This window comes from Phyllostomus hastatus, unplaced genomic scaffold (assembly GCF_019186645.2).
Source record: "Phyllostomus hastatus isolate PE091 unplaced genomic scaffold, TTU_PhHast_1.1 phas_scaffold_755, whole genome shotgun sequence".
In the NCBI taxonomy this organism is placed as follows: domain Eukaryota; kingdom Metazoa; phylum Chordata; class Mammalia; order Chiroptera; family Phyllostomidae; genus Phyllostomus; species Phyllostomus hastatus.
Window position 1 is genome coordinate 8,868,550 of NW_025334039.1, and position 9,422 is coordinate 8,877,971.

The following is a 9,422-nucleotide window of genomic DNA, read 5'->3' on the forward strand; positions in this document are numbered from 1 at the left end:
GCTCAGGCCACCATGTCAAAATATCAGAGACTAGGGGCTTGAACAACAAATTAATGTCTCAACGTCCTGGAGGCTGGCAAGTGCAAGCCGGCAAGGTGGGTTTCATTCGAAGGCCTTTTGGCTTGCAGGTGGCTGCCGTCTTGCTGTGTGCTCACCTGACCTCTTCTCTGTGTGTGTGAGCCAGGGGTGGGGAGGAGCAAGCTTTCCGGGGTCACTTCTTAGAAGGGCACGAACGCCATCATGGGCGCCCCACCCTTAAGACTCGAACCCTAATTGTCTCCCACAGGCCCATCAGGGCTGTAACATAGGAATTGTGGGGGGGACACAAACACTGCAGAACAACACTCATCAATCCTTTCATTTTTTTCCTAAAACGCATGTGCCAGCTGTGAACTGAGTGACAATAGGGCCACGATCACACTGGGAAGACCCGTGATTCGCATTCCCTACCCTGGGGCTTCCAGGACAAGCCCCCGCTGCTGGATCCAAGTCTGTTACTCCACAAAGCACACGCCAAAGCCATCTCGGGGCTGGGGTGCAGGGCCCAGGGCTTTGAATCCCAAAGAGGCAAAACCAGCCTGTGATGGCGAGACCTTCACAGAGGCAGAAGGGCGGTTTCCTGAAGGAATGGAACGTTTGGGTTGGAAATTTAGATTTTTTCCTGTCTTTTTTTACTCATGTACTTTCATTTTTTTAAATATTTTTTTTTGTTTCTGCTATTACCGTTATCCCAATTTTTCCCCCTCTGCCTCTCTCCATGCAATGTGGATGGAACTGGAGACTCTTAAGCTAAGTGAAATAAGCCAGTTGGTGAAAGACAAATACCATATGATCTCACTTACAAAAGGAATCTAATGAACAAAATAAACTAAGGGACAAACTAGAACCAGAGGCATGGAAACACGGAACAGACTGACACCTGTAAGAGGGGAGGGGGGAGGCGGGAGGCGGGGACTGACTGGAGGAAGGTGACGGGATCAGTCGGGGAGCACACATGAAGGACCCAGGGACAGAGCCCCTTCCTGTCTTTGCTAGCCACCAAAAGGTCAGCAATCCTCTTATTTGTTATCTCTGTGCACCAAAAGCTTATTTGCATCAGTTACGGTCCCAGCGCAAAGCAGATGGCACACTCCAATTAGGATAATTTAAGAGTTTAATAAATAGAGGACTAGCATAGGTGTTGGCAGCCTGTAGGGCAACGGGAGGGGCTCACACAGGTAGCGGCAGGAGACCAGGAGGAGGGGCCCGCATCGAGGGAGCCGGGGACTAAAATACCCTGATCTCACCCTCTCCCTTCCATTCTGCATTACCTGAACCCACAGAAGCCAGAGGGCCAGGAGCCCGCCGACACGGTTCCCACACAGGGCAGCCCCCTGTCACCAATCAGAGCCGGGGAGAGGGGCGTGGATCTGAGAGGCAAACTGGAGACAGCCCACATACAGAAGAAGGGCTTTGCTGCTCATTTTCTTGAAGGGGAAATTGGACACGCTGGTAATTGCAATATCCACGGGGGTGGAAATCCTTAAATGCTAATATTATTCCAAAAAGGACTTCAATTCTATCACTCCATTAATTTTTTCTTCTTCAATTATATTCCATGATAAATTTGGGTGAATGAACCCTGTGAAAATTATGCCCAGTTAGATCATTAATAAGTCATGGGAGTGATTTTTTTCTGAAGACACACCAGATTTTTTTTTTTTGTGGGGACACTTGGGGAGATCGCTGGTGCACAGGGCGTGTGGATGACAGGGCAGAACAGGCGGGCTTGAAGAACACACGCCGATTCGCAAAAATCAATAAAAAGTCACACTGGGACCAAACAGCATTGCTCCTAAGCTATTTCTGAAAAGAAATGAAAATTTGATAAGTGGGTTAGCCTCCACACTTCTTCCACAGAAGTGGAGTATAAGGACCGTGTTCAGAAGTCTGCACGAAATAAAGCCTTTTCATTAGACATTAAGTTTTTCAGTTCTCTTGTTATGCAAGCTCTTCACTATGTTCCTTGTGAAAACGAAGCAATCTGACAGTGATAACCACATTTCTTAAAATAAAACTGGGTAAGCAGCCAACACAGGCCAACAGAGTCTCGCTGTACTGAGGCGCCCCATCCCACTACCCCACACCCCATCCCCATCTCTGCGCACCCAGCCAGCCCTGCATCCATTTACTGCTGGCAGAGCAAACACAGAAGCCAGGCATCGCCGGCCCCCGCAACAGAATCCTGCTTCCCGTGGAAACCAGTTCCGAAGCAGGCAGAGAATTTCCTTAGGCCTGTTGCACAATCACCATCCTGCATCCTGTGAGATTCCCTCGGGACCCATGGACCAGAACTTACTTTTGATGGTGAAATTAATCCTAAGACTTTGGCGCTGACCTGGGAACACCAGTTCTACGTAACTGTTTCCTGTCTTCACCCCAAGCCAACATACTCACTGAACACTGGCTCTGCGCTCAGCACGGCACCATTTTACTCGAGTTGCTCGTGCAAAACTGATCCTCCCCACCCAACATAATGCACCCTGTTTGTAAGTCATAACGAATCATAGCTACAAATTATTTCCTGCCAGAACAGTTTTTGTTTTTCTCTCCAAAACCCCTGAGACTTTTATTTGTCAAAGCTGCACAGCATTTAACCAAGAGTGATGACCAGTGATGCAAATGGGGGGAGGGGTCGCCCCAGTGGAAGGTGATGCCACAGCAGCTGAGGTTTTCTCAGGGCTCACTGCTCGGTTCAGAGGAGCCGAGGGGTACGTGTGTCATACAGCAGACTTCACAAGTGCAGTGGAGCTAACACGCATCTTCCAAGTCTGCCAATCGGGAAAACTCTGAGTTCTGTCTCAGCGCCATAGTTAACAGCAAACTAAAAGAGAGTTGCTCTTACAGCCAAAATCGGCTCACAACATGGTAATTAATGAGAGCTGTTCAAAGCAGGCCATGTTCAATACTCCATTGAATGGTCCTCTGGACGTCTCAGGGCCCAATCAAGCATCCCAGCAGCTGCCCCCGGGGAGCCTGCTGCTCTCCCGCTCACTGCCTCTTGTCAATAAGACATGTGGGGAGGGGAAGTCAAGGTGCCTTCCACGAAGCAGCACCATCAGCTCTTTTCTGACGTTTGAGAAGCTGGTATCTCACCACTTCTCAGAACTGCATGCTCAGTTTTCTGAGACAAAACAAATGAAATCCCAGTGTGCTACGTGTTGAATCAGGGGAGACTGGGAAAGATAAAACGCACAGGAAATTCAGGAATTCCATTTTAGCAGGCTATTTCTGGGGTGCTGGGCTGGGGCTGGGGAGAGGCTGCAAAGTCAGGTGGCTACGGGGTCACAAGGGCAACTCGAGTGAGGGGAGGGCTGTGATGGACCACAGAGCACCTGCCGCATCGCAGGGGCGGCTGTTACTTAGTTCCCGCTGACTCTTGTAGGGCAAAAAGGAAGACCCTGGGTCAACAGTCTTTCTAATAAATCAGAGTTTTTATGTGAAATCACCAAATTTTCCAATGCTGGCAACAAAATCAGAGTTTTAAAAAATAAGTGTGGGCCAAACAAAACTCATCTGTGGGCTAGCTGGGCTTGGTCCACACATCACATGTTGGAGATTTTCGGAGAATCCACCAAGTTTCAATGGCCTCACAGCTAGATGTCCAGGTACTCAGAAGAGGAACAGTGTGGCTGTGGCTAAGAGGGGATAGAGGGTCACTGACATTTGCTGAACTGATCTTATACACCACGAGTTTATGGGAGTATCAGGAACTGAAAGACCAGAATTAACAGTCTCTTAAAAAAGGGAGGGGTTGACCTTTTTCTAATGTAACATAAACTTCAGCGGTAATACGGGGATGGAATCGTAGCTACATACTTGTCAACAAAATCCCAAGCTCCTTTGATATTTCTATTCTGCCATCCTTAGCATGTTGCATCCAACTGCAAGGTCACCTCTTGATCACAAAATGGCTTCTGGTGCATCATCTAGCACATACCCATTCCAGGCAGAAAAAAGAATGGTAAGGACCAAAGGGCTCCTGCCTCCCAGCTGAGTAAGGCAACTGTTTAGAAGCTTCCCTGGAAGCTTCAACCCACAATTTCTGCTTACATCTCACTCTAGATAGGGGGTTAAAATTAAATGTGTAGAAAGTGCCCAGCTACAGGCCTGGTACATAAAAGGCCTGAAAAAAAAAAGTAGTAGCTCCCCCTTCCTTCCTCCTAGAAAGGATTTATTATCTCAGAAAATTACTTGACAGAGTGGGGAATGTCTACATAAGAAATATCCAAACCTGTAGAGAATTTTCCTAAGAGTTTATTTGAGCCAAATTGACGACATATGCCAAAGAGCAAAATCTCAAATGCTCTGGAGAATAACAGTTTTGCAACTTCTTTTATGCCTTTGAAATTAAAGAGGGAATGTAAGGAAGATTACACAGAGGTGGAAGAAAGCAAGGTGGGGACTGGATTACAAAATAGTTAAGATTATGTAACCTTTGAAACCTAGGTTCACTGAAGCGATGGACAAGGCTTGCTTAAGGCAAACATAAACCTTTTACTACAAACTTAGGTGCCTGAGCCTGGCTGGTATAGCTCACTGGATTGAGCATGGGCCTGCAAAGCAAAGGGTCACAGGTTCAATTCCCAGTAGGGGCACATGCCTGGGTTGCAGGCCAGGTCCCCGGGGGGGGGGGGGGGGGGGGTGAGAGGCAACTACACATTGATGTTTCTCATCCTCTCTTCTTCCCTTCCCTTCTCTCTAAAAATAAAATAAATAAAATCTTTAAAAAAAATTATGTGCCTGGGGCATGGCTACCCACCATGACCTGTCCAGTTAGGAATTCATGGTTAGATCTCCCTTTGAGGTTACTTTCCCTAGACTCCCTGTGTTCATCCACAGGCAAATAAACCCAAGGTGAAGGGTTTAGAATCACTGCTAATTGAAGATGAATCAAAAATGAGACAGACCAACATCTCCAGCTGCTGAAACCCAAGCCTTGACCCCTGCACTGGTGTCCATCTGCCATGAACCCAAGAGGATTCCACTTCCAACTGAAACTAACACTCAGCTTGTAGTCCAATGGACTGGGTCTTTATATAAAGAAAAAAAGTCATCTTTCCCTCCCCTGAACTCCAAGGGCCCTTTTTTTGCTTCTATAACTTGTTTCCTGAGCCAAGGTAGCCCAGTTGGCTCACTTTTTCTGCCTCTCTGACTTTCTAATAAACTTTCACTTGTCTCTGAAAAAGAAAACATCAGATTTGTATTCTGGCCCTCACTTTGTCGCTGATTAACTGCCTGGGGGTGTGGCTCTTCCTCTGCAAACTAGAACTGCAGAGTCTGCAAATCCACCCCACGGCTGTGCGGATAAAATAGGGCTGGGTGGTGCCCAGCAGGCGGAGGTGATCAAGATTGCTTCGGATGCATGTGAATGTTTGCTCCGGCTCCTCAGAACGGCCACCTAGATCCTAAGCAGGAGCCGTCACTCACCTGCTGGGTGTTCGCCAGTTCAATCAGTGGCTCAGAACCCCCAGGCACAAACTCGGCTTTGGAATGCTCCCTCTGGTTGCTTATTCTAGCCCTGGGTGATGGGAAATCAGAGGCAGGTTTTTCTCTTCACTTCCGTGTGATGAGCAGTATTCCCAGCTCTGAAAGCCTGTCCTCATAAATGAATTGACAGTGAACATCCGCAACTCATTTTCCTGAAACATAATTGAAATGAAAATCCCCCAACTTCTGGCCTCCTCACATCATCTTATTCAGAAGTAAGTCGCTGTTGACACCGAAGGACTTCAAAGCCCTGGTCTCTGATGAGTCCCAGACTTGACACGAATTCTCCCACTCCTTCCACAAGAATGTACACAATGACACAGCAATTCTGTGGTTATACTCACAGCCCAACAGCAGCTGATTTCCTTTGCAGATATTTTAATAACTGTATATCTGTGTTCTTAAGGGGGAGGGTTATGTGCAAGGAAATTTGTTCAAGTGACAATGTTCAGAGACTAAGGATTATCAGAAAATCATTTTCTCTTTCTCTAAAGGTCAGTAAAGTGTAACAAAACACATTTGTTGAGCAATAGATTGCCATACTTGGCAACTTAAAAACTCCCAAGATATGTTAATTCATTTCATATAATATGGGAGAAAAATCTTTTCTATCCAAAAGAAGTTTTACTTTTCCTTGAAACCGTCTGACAAAAGGCCGAACCAAAAGGGGAAGGAAGGGGAAGGAAAGGCCAGTGACGTGCTGCATCTCAGTCCGACCACCTGGCGCTACCCCAGTGCAGAGAAGAACACAGAGCGTGCTTTGGGCATGCGGGCACACCCGAGTTTCAAGCATGCGCAAATACTTATTGAGGCTCCAGCTGGAGCCAGGCTTGTGTGAGGCTCTGGTATAAAAGGCACAGAGCAGGCTTTCACAGAGCTTCCGCTCTGAAGTGGGACTCGAATGAGTAAAGGACACAGGGCACCGAGGGGCACGTAAGAGGAAAGAGGGTGCTACCAGACAGCACAGGAGTCATCTCAAAGGACATATGGAAAATAAGAAGAAATTTATTATTTCTTCTTATTTGGGGAGGAAAAAAACGAGGTGAGGGGGGCAGCATGGAAGAGAGAACGTTGTATACGAGGCCACAGAAGAAGCAAGAGAGCACGCAGCATGCCCAGGGTTTGGTGGCAGAGACGGCAGCTGGGGACCTGTCGCCAGGCCGAAGATGACGGGACTCAATCACCACCGAGCATTTCTCATCGAGCAGTTTCTTGGTCCAAACACTGAGGTACATACTTACGTTATGAGCCGTGTCTTATTAAATCCTTACAACCACCCCAAGAAGCATTTCACAGATAAGACAGCTGCTGCTGTTTTCTTGTTTTCTTATTATCTGTTGTCCCCAATCTCCCCCACAACTAAAATGTACTCATTTATTACCTTGGCTGCTGTTTAAAATAGGGCTTGGCACACAGCAGACATTCAAGGCAAGTGGGATAGGTGGTGGAACAAACAAGCTATTAAAAGGATTTTGCCTGAGGTCACACTGAATGAAGGGACCCACCCCCACTGTACTCACTACATGCACCGCACCGCACGAACTTGCAGTTTCTGGTCTTCACTGGTCCTTCTCCGCCCCCTGTGCTGGTCTCTCTCCTCACCAACCTGGACTTAGTCCCGGGCCTCGTCTACAGCCATTTCACTGCTGCTCTCTTCTGGTTTTGTGGTTTCAAGAGCCACTGACGCACCAATGACTCTCATGATTCCTATCTCCATCACAGATTTCCCCCCCGAACTCCAGACCCTGGGATGCAACCAGCGACTCACCAGCTCTGCTTGGATGCCGAATGCCCACCTCAGACTTACTATACCCGAAAACCTGCTCCTTTCATTGTTCTTCATCTCAGTTGATGGCAACTCGATTCTTCTAGTTACTCAGGCCAAACAGGCCAAAACCTTGGTATCGCCCTTCAGTTGTCTCTCTCACAACCTCTGTCCAATCCATTAACTCTTATCTTCAAAATATATCCAGAATCCAGCTTACCACAACCTCTACTGCTGCTACTCTAGTCTGCCTGCCTTCGTGTTGCCCACATTATGGCAGAAGCTTGTCACTGGTCTCCCTGCTCCCTGCTTCTGGCCTGTCATGGCTCCCCCAAGTCAAATCACTCCATTGCTGCAAGCCATCCATCCACGAGCTCCTGGAGGCCCTCCAGCGTGCACCTCCTGTTATCCTCCCCGACGCGGTCTTCTCCAGCCCCACTGGCTCCCAGCCGGTTCCGGACAGGCCAACCCATCCCACAATGAAGTCTTTGCATTTGCTGTGCTTGCCCTTGGGCACGCTCTCCAGATACCTGCACGACTCATTCCCTCACCTGTCAGGTCTGTACTCCAGTGTCACCGTCTCACTGAGCAACTCCCTCTAAAACTGTAACCCTCCCCCTCCCCATTTACACACAATATTGCAACTAATATTATTACAACTAATACACTACAGATTTTACTTTTTTACTCTTTGTCCACCTCTCCCTAGCACCCGACTGCAATAGGGCAAGGACTTGGTTTTGCTCGCTGCTATTACCTACAAAAATGGCAGGCACACGGTAGAGCTCAGTAGAAATTTACTGAATGAAAGAATGAATAAGTGAATTCTGTTCTTTACAGTCTTCACCATGCCAGCTACACCAGGCAGCAGACAGACTGGGGAGACAGAAAATTTTGAAAGAATTTAATTACGCGTAGCTGATAAAACATCCTAGAAAGGTTGATGGATTTATTCTGAAAAATCCTCCACGTTTGCTTTCTAACCAGCAGAGGACAAGCAAGGAGTCTGAAACAATCCGAAAATGTTTTTCAAAAGTATCTTTGGAATTTTATTTTTATAAATGTTTTTAATTCATGTATTAAAATGTATACCAAGGCAAAAAAAAAATCATGTAAACTGTATCATAAATATAAAACTAACAGGTATCCAAACATATAAGACACATACAATGTAAAAAAAACTTTACATGTCTATAAAATGCAATATGACTTCCAGTACACACATGCAGATGCCGATCTGCAAGCACAAAGCAACGCCCCCCTCGAACGACCGCTTGAGCTGCCGTGAAACTTGCCGCCGCAGTCTGGTAGCCTCCTCTTCACTCCCCGTGTGGCCTTGTCTTCCTTCCCACTTTTCCTTTTCATTTATTTTTCAGACAAAGGCTAATCAAGGTCTTCTAAAAGCTGATGCTGTTTGTTAACAGTCAAGTGTGGTTAATTCCAAAAGTTAATATTTTATACTCTGAGCTATAAATGAGCTCCTAAACATTGTGTGCAGATCAAATTATGATGTGGATACTCTAAGCAAAACATACCACTTACAGAAATTTCTTTTATAAAATTAAGATTTCACATTATATTTGGTTAAATCACAGTAAGTCTGTAACTAGTTCCTCAACCCATCATTAAAAAAAAGAACACCTCCTTAACAATGTAAAAGATTGTATTCACTCTATTTATGGTTCTCTGAAATGCTAAATAGGAATAGCTAATTTAAAATACATCTGCAGTGGTCTATTCCCCCTACCCACCCATATCTACTAATATGCAATAACAATAAAAACTGGTTCACAGGCTCTAGTTGGGTGTTTCAGTTGGTTAAAGCATCATCCCAATATACCAAGGTTGTGGGTTCAATTCCCACTCAGGGCACCAATGAAAGCATAAATAAGTAGAACAACAAATCAATGTTTCTCTCTCTTTCTCTCTTCTTCTTTCAAATCAATTTAAAAATAAAAATTTAAATAAAATACTGAAGAAAGAAATCAAGGAAGACACAAACAAATGGAAACATATACCGTGTTCATGGATGGGAAGAATTAACATCATCAAAATGTCCATACTACCCAAAGCAATTTACAGATTCAATGTAATACATATTAAAGTACCAATGGCATATTTCACAGAC